We start from the raw sequence: 13,848 nt of genomic DNA on the forward strand, positions 1-13,848 counted from the left end.
TTCCTGCCTCAGCCTCCCGGAGTGCTGGGATTACAGGTGTGTGCACCACGCCTGGCTAGACAAGTATTGATAAACTTTTTTGTAAAGACCATAAATATGGAGGGAGGGAGGGGGTTTGAGAAAAAAAGATGGTAAATATTGCAGGCATTGTGGATCAGATAGTCTCTGTCACAACTCAACTTCACCAGTGTACCATGAAGCAGCTATGGAGAGCATATAAATAAATGAACAAGTTCATGTTCTGATAAAACCTCTTTTTGTTTTTGTTTTTTTGGAGACAGGTTATCACTATGTAGTTCAGGCTGGCCTTGAACTCACTGTGTAGCCCAAGCTGGTCTGGAACTCCCTGCAGCCCCCCTGCCTCAGCCTCCTGAGTGCTGGGATTACAGGCGGGCAGCAAAATAGCCTGTTTGATAAAACTTGATCACAAACTGGTATGGTGCCACATTCTTGTAATCCCAACTACTTGGTAAACTGAGGCAAGACCATAAATTTAAGCCCAGCCTATGTAATTATATGAAAACCCATATCAGGCCAAAGATTTAGCTCAGCAGCATAGCTCCTGCCTGGCAAGCTGGAGGTTCTGAGTTAGACACCCCACCCAGTAGAGGAGAGAGAGAGAGAGAGAGAGAGTACTTATCTCAAAATAAAATAGGGCTGAAGATAGAGCTAAGCACTCCCTGGGTTCTATCCACAGTATCAACTCCCACTCAAAAACTTCTTAGTTTGCAGGCTAGATTTGGCCTGCAGGCTATAGTTTGTCAACTCCTGGTCCATGCAATCAACAAAACAATATCAGTCAAGCTCTGTGATGTAGCATTTATCAGTTTTCCCACTACCAATGTGATGTCACTTCACAGGAAGTTGGGCAGAGATGGGCAGCAGCATTGCCATTATACGGCCCATTTCAAAGATATCAATACTTTGAAGTGCACAGATAATAGTAAAATGTAGCAATAATTATGAAGTGATTATAGATTACCTTTGTTTTCAAAATAATTTAGTTAATTATACGTTTATATAATTTAATTTTTTAATAGTGGCTGTGCGTAATGAGCAGTCCATAGAACCCTGAAGACTGCACTTGTGGCCCCGTGAGCCTGTTAGGATGACTCCAGCACGTCCTGCCCACCCTCCAGCTGTTTCCTGCAGCCCCTTCGGGAAAATGCCAAGCTCAGCGCCCATGTTACCTGCTTCCTTCCTCTCCTAGACCTGATGTGATGTCTTCTGTGGGCTCTCATTCAGACTTCTTTCACAGCCACTAACCCCAGGCTACCTCCATTGTTTTCTTGCCTGTTTTCCCTGGGAGATGGGGGCACTGAGCAAAGGGACCAACAATCCACAGAATCCCCAGGGCTTAGAAGAGGCCTGGTAGATAGAGGGCACTCGATAATTACCTGCAGGATGAAGGGTGAAGGGTTTGCAGAGACACTATGGGGAAGAGATAGGACAGCTGAGTGGAGGGCCTGACACAAGGGCCTTAAATCCAGGGGCTCAGACTGGGAAAACAGGGACAAGATTGTCCCCCAACCTCTCATTCCTGTGGAGCCTTCGCTGGGAGGCTGTGATCAGGCTTTTGACAACGTGAAGTGCCACTCTACCTCTTAACAGGTCCCGGCGTTTCCCCCTCCACCCCACTCAGCCCAAATTTCAACTGTGAACATGAGAAGGAATTGCAATAAGGGAAACTCCCCATCTCTCGTGACCAGCTCAGGTAACACTTTATCTCTGGACTCCTTTCAGTAAGCAGGAACCAAGGAATAATTGTTCACAGAGGAACAAAGAAGGTTCCAAGCTGGCCTGACCCAAGCCCAGGTGTCCCAAGGTTTCCTCCTCAGCTGTGAATTCCCCAAAGTTTTGTTGAGGGCCATAGGTGCCCCAGCTGCCCAGGGTGTCCCAGCCTCTTCACTGGCTTCTGACAAGACAGCTCTCTCCAACAGAAGGGCTGGATGCCATGGCTTTTCCCTTCCTTCCTCAGCAGCCAGCCAAATAAGGTCCTCATTCTCCCTGATCCACTATCACCTGCCCCTCTTGTCAGCGTGCATGAATCCCTCCTAATTTCATGATACCGCCTTTCGTTCCCAGAAAAGTACCTTGACTTCCAACCTAGAAGTAACCTCCTGAGGGGCTCTTCCCTTCTAACCGCTCCCCAGCCCGATGGTAAACTGTGATCCAGCCCAGCCCAGCACAGTCTCTGCGGTTCCTGGGGGCAGTGACAAAGTACTATAGGCATCTGGCCCACTGGAGCCGCCTCTCCCATCCTTGACCTTTACCTGGGATCCACCCCTACTGACCCCTCCCCACCACACATATACACACCCCGCTCTGGAGCCCAGGCTCCCCTGTCCACCTGTCCAGACCTGCCTCTGTCCTCCTGCCTGACACACCCAGCCCAGCCAGTCCCCAAGGGCAGAACATCTAGTCTAATTAGAGAAGAGCTGGAAGAGAGGTCCTGAGAGAGCAGCTTCATCTCCACAGCTGATGTCCCTTTCCCAGATCAGGAAGGATCCTGAGGCCCTGAGAAATGGCCGGTCCTTGTGGTGGGTTAGTGGCTGGGAGTGGACTGCAGAGGCCCCAGTTCGTTCCTACAGCCCCCAGTCAGGAGAGGCCAGGAGTTCTCCTGAGGAGCTGGGTGCCAGAGAAGCCACAGGGCAGTGGGCCCAGCTCTGGGAAAGGATGCCCTTGTTGTAGAGTTTTGGGAGATTGGAATCCAGCTCTGCACAAAGGGAAGGGAAATCAGACTAGACCTCTCAGTAACCAGTTTCTTGCTAGTAGCATATTAAATAGAAAGGGGCAATCCTCCCAAGGACTGGCAACAGGGGGCGCATCATTAGCATCAAACGCAGGAAAACTAATGGGCAAGGCCCTGGGTTCAATTTCCAGCCCTTGGGGGTGGGCGCTGTCTAAAAGTCAGTCTAGGGTGGGGGGTTTAGCTCAGTGGCACCTTCCTCGAAGCTCAAGGACCTGATTTTGATCCCCAGTACCACACACAAAAGTCAGTCTAGGGGCCAGGGATTTAGCACAGTGGTTCCGCCACCTGCCTTGCAAGTGCAAGGACTGGAATTCAATCCCAGGTACAAAAAAAAAAGTCAGTCTGCTGCTATTTGGCAGCAGCAACAGCAGCAGCAATTCTTTCCTTTTTTTTTTTTTTTGCAGTACCAGGGATCAAACTCAGGACCTTTCACTTGCAAGTCAGGTGCAGTGTCACTGAGCTAAATCCCTAACCCCAGCAGCAGCAATTCTAAATAATGTTGGTGATAAAATACACAGATAGTATAGAAGGCTCCCACTGCCCCATCCTGTACTCCATTTTTTCCTAGGTATTTATTTACCCTTACATTTCTGCCTATCAAATCCATGCTATTTGTTAAATCATAAAACAATTATAACTTTTTAGTAGAATTTATTAGTCTTTTTAGGATACCTTTTCTGAATGTTCACTTTAGAGTTTGGCTTTATTTTTTGTGCTAGTGAGGATTGAACCCTGGACGTTCACACTGAGCAACATCCCCAGCCCTTTTTATGTTTATTTTGAGTCAGAGTCTCACTAACTGGCTCAGGAGGGACTCAAACTTGCTACCCTCCTTCCTCAGCCTCCTAAAATGTTTATTTGATTGGTTTTTTTTGTTGTTGTTGTTTTGTTTTGTTTTGTTTTCTTGAGACCGGGTCTTGCTGTGTAGGTCAGCCTGGACTTGAACTCATTATGTAGGCCAGGCTGGCCTTGAACTCATGCTGATTCTCCTGCCTCAGCCTCCTGAGTGCTGGGATTACAGATATGCATACCTGGCACTTCTGACCATCTTTAGAAATAGCAACTTTTTAAAATTTGTTCATTCTGATGCTAGGGATCAAACCTAGGGTCTCTTGCCTGCTAGTCACTGTACCACTGAGCTACACCTCTAGCACCAAGAAATAGTAACCCCAGGGTTCTTTGTCTATTCGTTACTCATTCAGTCATTCCACATCAGTGAAAGCCCTCCCAAGTGCTGAGTGCTAGATGCTCACTGGAGAGGAAAATCCCGTCTCCATCCTGGAGAGTTTACAGGTCTTAAAGGGAAGCTATTGAGTAAACGAGGACTAACAGTGATGGACACAGAAGTGATAAGCACAGGGCCCATGGGAGTCGAGAAGAAGACACCTGGTGTGGTGAGAAACATCAGGGGAGGCTTCCCAGAGGAAAGGACGTTCATTTTTTTTTTTTTTTTTTGTACCAGAAGTAGGACTCAGGACCTCACACTTGCCAGGCAAGAAGTGCTGCACCGCTGAGCTGCATCTCCAGCCCAGGCATCCACTTTAACAGTAGTGGGGGGAAGGAGTCACCCAGGCAGGAGATCAGCGGGGCGGGGTAGCACACACCTCTCACCCCAGTGCTTAGGAGGCTGAGGCAGGTTTGAGGCCACCCTGGGCTACGTAGTGTACCCAAGGCCAGCTGAGCAAAGCAAAAACCTGTCTAAAAAAAGCGGGGGGGTAGAAAAGATGGTCTCCCCGTTCCCCATTCCCTAAGGCCCGGTGGGAGGTGGCTGAAAAATGCCAGCTGTGACATTCTAGATGGCTGGGGCAGGATGGGGCATCAGGGCACCGAAGAGGTCAGCCTGGGCCGTACTCCCTTCTGAGAGTGAGGAGGAGGAGCTATTGAAGGTGTCAGGGGGAGTGGGGCTGGGGTGTAGCTCAGCAGCAGTGTACTTACCCACCCGGCACAGGCCCTCTAGATTTCCTCCCCAGCACCACCAAAGCAAAACAAAACAAAGTTTAAAGCATGGCTGTAGCTCAGAGGGATTTGGTGTGAACAGAATGGGGAGAGCAGAGGCACTGGTTAGGAGGCAACTGTAGTAACAAAGGCGAGAAATGAACAAAGGGAGTCACATCAGAGGTGGAAAAGGAGGTTGGGCTGGAGCAGTGAGTGATTACTGTGGGAAGCAGGAGGGAGAAGCCCAGGTAACCTCTGCACTGTGGGCTGGGGTGGCGCCCTTCTCTGACATGGGAGCAAGGAGGAGCAGGCTTAGGGCATAATTGGGTCTCATTTTCATATTTATTATATGATGCTCTCAGATTCATAATGCTGCTTAAATGTATCTCTATGTATGTGTGGGTTTTTTTTTTTTGTTTTTTTTTTTTTTTTGGTTTTGTAGATCAAGGCAGTTCCCAAGCCAGGTATGGCAGCACATGCCTGTAATCCAGCACTGGGGAGACTCAGACAGGAGGGTCACCCCAAGTTCAAGCACAGTGAGTCCAAGGCCACCCTGAGCTAAGCAACACCCTGTCTCAAAACAAAACAAACAAAAAAAGACAGCTCTTGGCTGGGGGCAGGGGATAGTGAACTCCTATAATCCCAGCACTCAAGGGGTTGAAGCAGGAGAATGGCCAGCCTGGGCTACATAGTGAGTTCAAGGACAGCCTGAACTACATAGCAAGACCCTGTCTCAAAACAAGAATAAACAAACAAACAAACAAAAAAGCAGCTCTCAAAACATTCTGTGAATTTTTTAATTGCCTGGCAAAAACTGATACAAGTTCTAAAATATCAGCAGAATGATTTGCTGAATTCATTACAACCCTGTTATGTCATGTTTTGATTACAAAAAAAGTTTCAGTAAATTGAAAAAAAAACCTCTGTGTGTGTCATCCTGGTGAGTTGAAGTGAAAAGAGGTGAGAGATGTAGCATGAAAGGCCATTTCACGAACTCCATTGCATTCTACTTTATCTAACATTCAACAAGCAAGTCTAGTGCTGGGAAATAAACAAGTATCCTGGCCCCATAGAATTTACAATCTAGTAAATCAAAAAGTAATAGGGGATTATAAAACACTAACACTTTCACATAAAAAATTATTTTTTACTCTCTTCTATAAACGTAAAGCTTTTATTACAAATATAATGATGCCTCTAAAAAAGGTGAAAACTACAAGAAATAAAAGTAAATTGCTGGACGGGCATGGTGGCGCATGCCTGTAATCCCAGCACTTGGGAGGCTGAGGCAGGAGGATCACAGTGAGTTCGAGACCAGCCTGGGTTACATACTGAGTTCCAGGTCAGTCTCAACTACATAGTGAGACCCTGTCTCAAAAAACCAAAAAAAAAAGAAAGTAAATTGTTCACAATTCAGAAACAATATAATGCCTATTAATGTTTCATTCTTTTTCATCCATTAATCTCTCTAAAAATTTTGTTGATATAATTGAAAAGAATTTGTATAATGTCCTCTTTACCTAATGCTATGATTCTAGAATAATTATCAACTCTTCAGAATCGCGATTTTAGTAACTAAGAGACAAGCCACATGCCACTTAATCTACCCTCTATCTCTGAGTATTTAGCTTGTTTCCTTTTTTTTTTTTTTTTTTTTGTACCGGGGATAGAACTCGGGTCTTTGTGCTTGCAAGGCAGGAGGCGGTGTTTCCAATTTTTTATTTTTGGGGGGGGGGTTGAGACAGGGTCTCACTATGTAGTTGAGACTGATCTGGAACTCACTATGTAGCCCAGGGTGGTCTCAAACTCACAGCGATCCTCCTGCCTCAGCCTCTCAAGTGCTGGGATTACAGGCGTGAGCCACCATGCCTGGCTCTGTTTCCAATTTTTAAAAAATTTATAACAGAAGTTCTTGCTGTGTAGCCCAGGCTGGCCTCAAGCTTGCGATCCTCCTACCTCAGCCTCCCAAACACTAGGATTATAGGCATGCACTGCCACACTGAGCCTTCCAACTTTTTCAATTTTATGCTTCATTTTTTAATTCATAAGTACATTTATATTTTAATGTATCAGTATTTAAAGCAACATTACACTGAAGACCTTTGAGCAAAGGCTTTTTCTGTATCTTCAATTGTTTTCCCAATTAATAAGTCCTCAGAAATGAAATAAATGGAATAATGAATATGAGAAATATTCCCAGGCATGGTGGCCCATGCCTATAATTCCAGCTATTCAAGAGGCTGAGGCAGGAGGATCATGAGTTCAAGGCCAGCCTGGGTAACTTGCCAAGACCCTTTTTTTCTTCTTGAAAAAAGAAAACAGGTGCTTGCTTTAGCAGCACGTGTATTAAAATTGGAACGATACAGAGAAGATAGCACAGCCCCTGCCTGCACAAGAAGGGCACACAAATCTGTGAAGTGTTCTACATTAAAAGAAAAAAAGAAGAAAGAAGACAAATATGAGAAAGATCTCAGTTTATTTTAATTCTTTATATATTTACCTCTTGAACCCATCAATTTTACGGAATGAGGTGAGGAATTTTTTCTTTTCTTTCCAGAGATCAAAAAGGGTCTTTTTTAGGCACCACTCACACCATCCTATTTGTCACCAGCTTCTTCAACCTCTCCGGGCAATGAGAAAGATAAATGGAGAGGTGACAGCATAAACTCAATTTCTCTTTGCCCTAATGTTGTTTGTTTGCTTGTTTGCTTGCTTGCTTGTTTGAGACAGGATCTTGCTATGAAGTTCAGGCTGACACTGAACTTACTCTGTGGCCCAGGCTGACCTCAAACTCACGGTGATCCTTTCGCCTCAGCCTCCCAAATTCTAGGATCACAGGGGTGCGTTACCACGCCCAGCTTCTTTGTCCTAATTGTAAGAAAGTATTTTCCCTGTGTGAGTAACTGGCTTTCTCTAAATGTCCTCACTTTCTGATGAGTAACTAAACATGTTTCTTTACTTGAACTTTGTCAGAAATGTTTGGGCTAAATCAGCTAAAAAGCCCTTTGAAAGCTGAAAAATAAACAAAATAGAAAAGAAGCCAAAAGTAATTCAAGTTAATAAGTGTAAAGTATTTAGTACGATGCCCAGTACAAGTGAAGGACTCCAGAAATCATATGTATTCCCTCAACAGACACTTATGAAGCCCCTACCAGACACTGTGCCAGGCTCCGGGGACCTGGCAGTGACCACAACAGACACAGTTACCTTCTGCCCAGAGTGTCTGTCCAGTGGGCAACACAGCCTTAGACACATGGTTATCATGAGTGCCTGGAACTAGGGAGCTATCCTAGGCAGAAATACAGTGACAGTTCAAGAGGACACTGGGAAAGATTAAAGAGGAAAGTATTACTCACTTTAATAAACAGGAATTTTAAGGCCAGGCTGGATAGAGGCCACTGACAGGCAGAGAAGATTCGAGGCCTCCTGTCAGTCCTCTACCCAGAATTCTCTCAGTATCCTAGGAAGAAGTGCATGGCCCAAGGCCCAGCCACACTCAGGTAGAAATGAAGCTCCCCTGGACAGGACAGAGAGCAGAGGTAAGGGGCACGGCCGGTCTACCAAGGGAAGGCAGGGTAAAGGGGAGCACAGTGCGTCCCATGGGGGGACCTGTGTGAGGGGCTGGACAGTGGGCACGAGGACGGGCAGGGATGGGGCAGTGAACTGCAGATGACGGGGAGCAGTGCGACAGTGTGAAGGACCGTGCAGAGGACTTAGAGGTGAGGGGGCCCTGGAACAGGTGGTGCGAACTGGGAGAGGAAGCTGAGAAATGTGGGGCAAAGACGGGCCTGTGGCAGTGAAGATGGCCAGGGTGATGGAGCCAGGTAAGGACAGTCCAGGTGCGATGGGACTGGCGCTGGCAAGTGACAAGGCTGAGGAGGAGGCGGTTGATGGATGACAGGATTGGTTCAGATGGCAGCAGCTTCTGGCACAGGGCTGGGGTGGGAATGCTACCAACACAGAAAGGTCACGGTGGTGGGAACTGGGGCATGTGACAGCACAGGCACGAAGGGGCAATGGCTGTGACACAGAGATAACATGTGAATGACAGGATGAGAGACGAGTGATGGACATCAAGGTCACCTTGGGAGACGGAAAACGTGGGTGATGATGGCAAGTTAGATACCCATCCTGCCCTCTCCCCTGAGCCTGTTTCAACAGTTGAACTGTTTTCTAGGCCGCAGGTCCCATGACTCAGTGCTATGTGTCAGCCATGGTCCCTTGATAAGATCTCTAGGTGCAGCCACAGCCAGAGGGGCTGGCTGGGCACCCATCTGGGTCATGCGCAGGCTGGGCCCTTTGAGAGATCCAAGCACGGAACGTTAGTGTCATCTCTGTCTCCTCCCTCCTGGGTCCATATCTACCCCAACCCAGAGTCCTCCAAGAGCTGCCAGCTTTCCTCTACTTGGAAAATACGGCATCTGTGACAACCTATTAATCAGTGCTTTGTCTGCCCTACCAACTATAGGATCTTCCACAACTGACCCCATTAGAATTTTCCAGGTCTTCTAAGCTTCCTCCTGACTATCCCTAAAAGGGCACAGAGGAGGGCCGGGGATTTAGCTCAGTGGTTCTGCCACCTGCCTCGCAAGTCTAAGGTCCTAAATTCAATCTCCAGTACAAAAAAGGGCACAGAGGAGCAAGGTGGGCTTCATGAGTGGGTTCTGAAAAAAATCCCATCCAGCTGGGCAAGGTGATGCACACCTGTAATCCCAGCCACTTGGGAAGCTGAGGCAGGAGGATCACAAGTTCAAGGCCAGCCTGGGCAATTTAACAAGACCTTGTCTTAAAATAAAAAGGACTGGGAATGCAGCTTAGTCCAAAGGCCCTGGGTTCAATACCCAGTCCCACAAAAATAAAACAAAACAAAAACAAACAAATGAGGGCTGGGGATTTAGCTCAGCAGTTCAGTGGCCTGCCTTGCAAGCACGAGTTCAATCCCCAGTATGAAAACAAACAAATAAACAAAAAAAACAAAAAAAAAAGAAAAATTCCATCCATTCATCCCACAAAGATTTATGGGGTTCTTTTGCAACATACTAGGGGCTGACTTTTACAGTTAGACCTGTTTTTCTGTCTCCATGAAGCTCCATCTTGGGGACAGACTTGTGAACGACAATCACCATTAAGGAGAAAGTGATTCTCACTTAAAATTGAGGATGCAAATTGCTTTTTAGACCCTGAAGACAGTTTCACTAAAGGAAATCTCAAGGCCTATCTATGCCAGTGATGCATGTTGAAGCATGTATAAAGCATTCCTTTTGCTTTTTAACGGAACGAGAGAAAAGGGAAAAAGCACTTCATCTGGGTAACCACAATGTTTCAGGGATCCCAGGGTCTAGGCCAAGGTGGTGATGGACATGTCAGGGCCTCAACATTTCCCCCTTCAAATCTAACAATTAGGATCAACTCAGGACAGAATTCTTACTGTTTCTTGGCATATTTCCCTAGTCCTTCCAATCCTGCTACCAGCCCGTCTCTGTCAATAACCTTGGCCTGGGGATTAAGTACCATATTTTGAACATGTTTTCCTAATCATTTCAATCTTCTAATTCTTACACTTGGTATCCCAGGTCCTCTCGATCAAGTCCCCTGTGTTGTTCCCTTCTGGTTTCCTGGACAGCCTTCAGGAACTCTGTCCTTTTGCTCACACTGAGCCCTCTATTTCTCTGCCCTCCCACCCGAATCTAAGGGTGTTAGGACCCCAGAAAAGAATCAGATAATGCTAGGGCTGGAGAGGAAGTTAAGCGTCTCCATCATCCCACACAACACCGTATGTGGTCCTGATGGTGAAACTGAGGCCAAGGGCGATGGTGAAACTTGCTCTGAGGTTTAAAGCCACCTGGAGCTGACACCCAGGGTCCTCGCCCCACTGCATTCATCTGGTTGCAGGCAAAGCCTGGCCTCCTGGTTGGCCCCTTCCTGCCTCCCTAGTTTAAAGAGGTGTGGGCTCCTAGGGGCCACTACTCAAGAGCACTAGGAGGTTTGGGTTCCCAGAGCCTTCCTTACCTTGCCCACCTGGCCTCGCTCACCTGCCATTCTAAGGTCCAACAACATAGAACTGCTTTCTGCTCTCCCAGGACATCCTCACTCTTGCCTCCACACCTTTGCACAAGCAGTTACCTCTACCAGAGAATCCCTCAAGCCAATTTTTTCACATCCTCCAGGTCTCAGGCCAGAGGCATGGGCAGGCCAGATGCTTCTGAGCCTTAGAAGGACCCCAGAATTTGATTGAATATTATTGTTGTCTTGAAATTCTAAACACTTTATTTTAAAAAAAACATTTATTTATTTCTTCACTGGGCTTTTTTTTTTTTTTTTGAGACAGGGTCTCACTTTGTAGTTCAGGCTGGCCTTGAACTCAGTATGTAGCCCAGGCTGGCCTTGAATTTGTGGCAATCTTCCTGTCTCAGCCTCCCAAGTGCTAGGATTATAGGCGTGCACCACTACACCTGGCTTTTAAACACTTTTTGAAGAAGGATCCTTGCATATTCCTTTTACACCAAGTCCTGCAAACTATGTAGCCAGTCCTGTTCAAGTGTTTTGTTTCGGTAAAACACCCTAATCCCCAATTCCTCTGATTGATTGCATCTGCAGTCTCCTCCACTAATTAGACTTTAAATTCCATAAAGGCAGAAACTGCACAGTAGAGTCTAGTTTCCCTTTACCTACCAGTCCTTGGTTTCCACTAGGAAGTCCATTCTGCTCAGGGGGACCTGACATCTCTCCTGGGGAATGTGACTTAGACTACCCCATCAGGTCTGGCAGTGCTCCTAACTCAGGGACAGCATGTGACCGGGCTGATATTAATCAGATCATCTCAGGGTTTTTGCTGGAAAAGCTGACAGACGTTTTCTCTCCCCTGCCAGACATTGGCCTGAAAACTACTACCAGCTATCTTGTAATCACAAGAGGACTCAAAAGCCAGGTGTGGTGGCACATGCATGTAATCCCAGCACTCAAGAGGCTGAGGCAGAAGGATTGCCAAGAGTTCAAGGACAGCCTTGGCTACATAGTAAATTCAAGGCTAGCCTGAACTACTAGTAAAATCCTGCCCCAAAAAACCAAAACAAACAAACAAATATAAGAAAATCTAGCCTGGGGCTGGGGATTTAGCTCAGTGGCACTGCATCTGCCCAGCAAGAGCAAGGTCCTGTGTTTGATCACCGGTATGGGGGGTGGGGGGATGGAATCTAGCCTTGTGATGAGGCTGACAGCATGGAAGGTAGAGAGGAGACGAAAGGAGTGTAGATGCTGGATCAAACTTTATTTGCACCTTTCATCTAAATTCTTTAGTTATATGGCTACAAACAGCCACCTCCACGGTAGTATATGCAGCTTGTTGCTCATATGGTTGCCCTGAGGGAACTTGGAGTCATTGACCCCATGCTGTCCCCAGTCTAGGCTCCAGACAGGTATGCAGGGTGCCTTTGGAAGCCCGGGGCACAGAGGCAAGGATTCACATTGGATAAGTAATCATGTCCATCGGCACCACACTGCAAAACAAGGAGCATGTGATCTAGGTCCTGTGCAGGGCTAAGTTCAACTTCCCTGGCCGCCAGAAAATCCACATCTCAAAGAAGAGGAACTTCACCAGGTTTAATGCGGACAAATGTGAAGACAAGGTAACTGAGAAGTGCCTCATCCCCAGTGGCTGTGGGGCAAAATGCACCCCAAACTGTGGTCCCCCGGACCATAAAGGGGCCTTGCACAATTCAATTCAAGGCTCCACTGTGTTGTCCCCCGCTTCACATCAAGTTCATTAATCTCTCTCTCTCTCTCTCTCTCTCTCTCTCTCTCTCTCTCTTTCTTAATAAAGCTTCTTCAGGGGCTGGGGATTTAGCTCAGTGGTGCCTCCACCTGCCTTGCCAGCACAAGGCCTGGAGTTCAAGCCCCAGTACCAAAAATAAATTTTTGTTTGTTGGTTGGTTTTGACACAGGGTCTCTCTATGTAATTGAGACTGACCTGGAACTCACTTTGTAGCCCAGGTTGGTTCAAACTCACAGCGATCCTCCTGCTTCAACCTCCCGAGTGCTGGGATTAAAGGTGTGCGCCACCACGCCCAGCTCCAAAAATAAATTTTTTAAATAAATAAATAATAGGGCTTCTTCACAGCTTGTTTGATCTGGTGCTTGTTGGCCTTGACATCCACAATGAACACGAGTGTGTTGTTGTCCTCGGTCTTCCTCATGGCTCACTCTGTGGTCATGGGAAATTTAATGATGGCACAGTGGTCAAGCTTGTTTCTCCTGGGGGCCCTCTTCTGAAGGTATTTGGGTTGCCTCTGGTCAGTGTCTTCGGATGGTGGAAGGTGGGCGATGTGTGCATCTCCTATTTGTGGCTGTGAGTGCCTTTCAGCACTGCCTTCTTGGCTTTCAAAATTTTGGCTTGAGCTTTGGGAGGGTCAGGAGCTTCCTTCTTCGCCTTTGGTGCCATCTTGGTAAAAAGGTCGCCAAGAAATTGTATCTCCTCCTAAAGGTACACACATACACATACACATACACACATACTTCAGGCACATGAGTCAGTTACCACTGTTGCTCAAACCACAGAGCAGAATTTCCTGTTACTTGAACACAAATGCTTCCTAGTGGATATTGTATAACTCTCATAAATTTAGTATTCCTAGTGCCAAGCATTAAAAAGATGCTCATGGGGCCGGGGATGTAGCTTTGCCTTCCCAGCAAGTGCAAGGTCCTGAGTTCAATCCCCAGTACCAAAACCATAAAAATAAATAAATACTCATTCTAAGGGTGTAGATTAGCAACAGAGTACTTGCCCAAGATACACAAGGCCCTAGGATTAATCCCCAGTACCAATAAGAAAAAAAGAAAGGAAGGGAGAGAAAGAGAGAGAGAGAGAGAGAGAGAGAGAGAGAAAAGAAAGAGGAGAGGAGAGGAGAGGAGAAGAAAAAGAAACAAGCTGCTCAAACTGGGATTGCAGAGGTAAGCAAAATCAACAAAATTTCAAGCCTCCTGGGATTGACATTCCAGTGGGGAAAACAAAATAAAATGTATATTATCTTAGAAAAAAGCTGGAAACATATTAAATGTTCATCAACTGATGAATGAATAAATAAAATATAGTATGCCCAGGGCTGGGCCGGGGATTTAGCTCAGTGGTCAGTGGTTCTGCCACCTGCCTCAAAAGTGCAAGGTCC

General features: G+C 46.7%; 1 non-coding gene and 1 pseudogene across 1 annotated transcript; both read left to right on the forward strand.

Moving 5' to 3' along the window:
• Positions 1–7,009: 7,009 nt before the first annotated feature.
• Positions 7,010–7,119, forward strand: LOC117284403. Its single transcript, XR_004515476.1, has one exon. It is a non-coding gene; the product is annotated as a U6 spliceosomal RNA (small nuclear RNA).
• A 4,848-nt stretch (positions 7,120–11,967) lies between these two features.
• LOC117284415 lies at positions 11,968–12,068 on the forward strand (annotated as a pseudogene).
• The last annotated feature ends 1,780 nt before the right edge of the window (positions 12,069–13,848 follow it).

Source organism: Fukomys damarensis, unplaced genomic scaffold (genome assembly GCF_012274545.1).
Source record: "Fukomys damarensis isolate Sample0158 unplaced genomic scaffold, DMR_v1.0_HiC HiC_scaffold_36, whole genome shotgun sequence".
Classification (NCBI taxonomy): domain Eukaryota; kingdom Metazoa; phylum Chordata; class Mammalia; order Rodentia; family Bathyergidae; genus Fukomys; species Fukomys damarensis.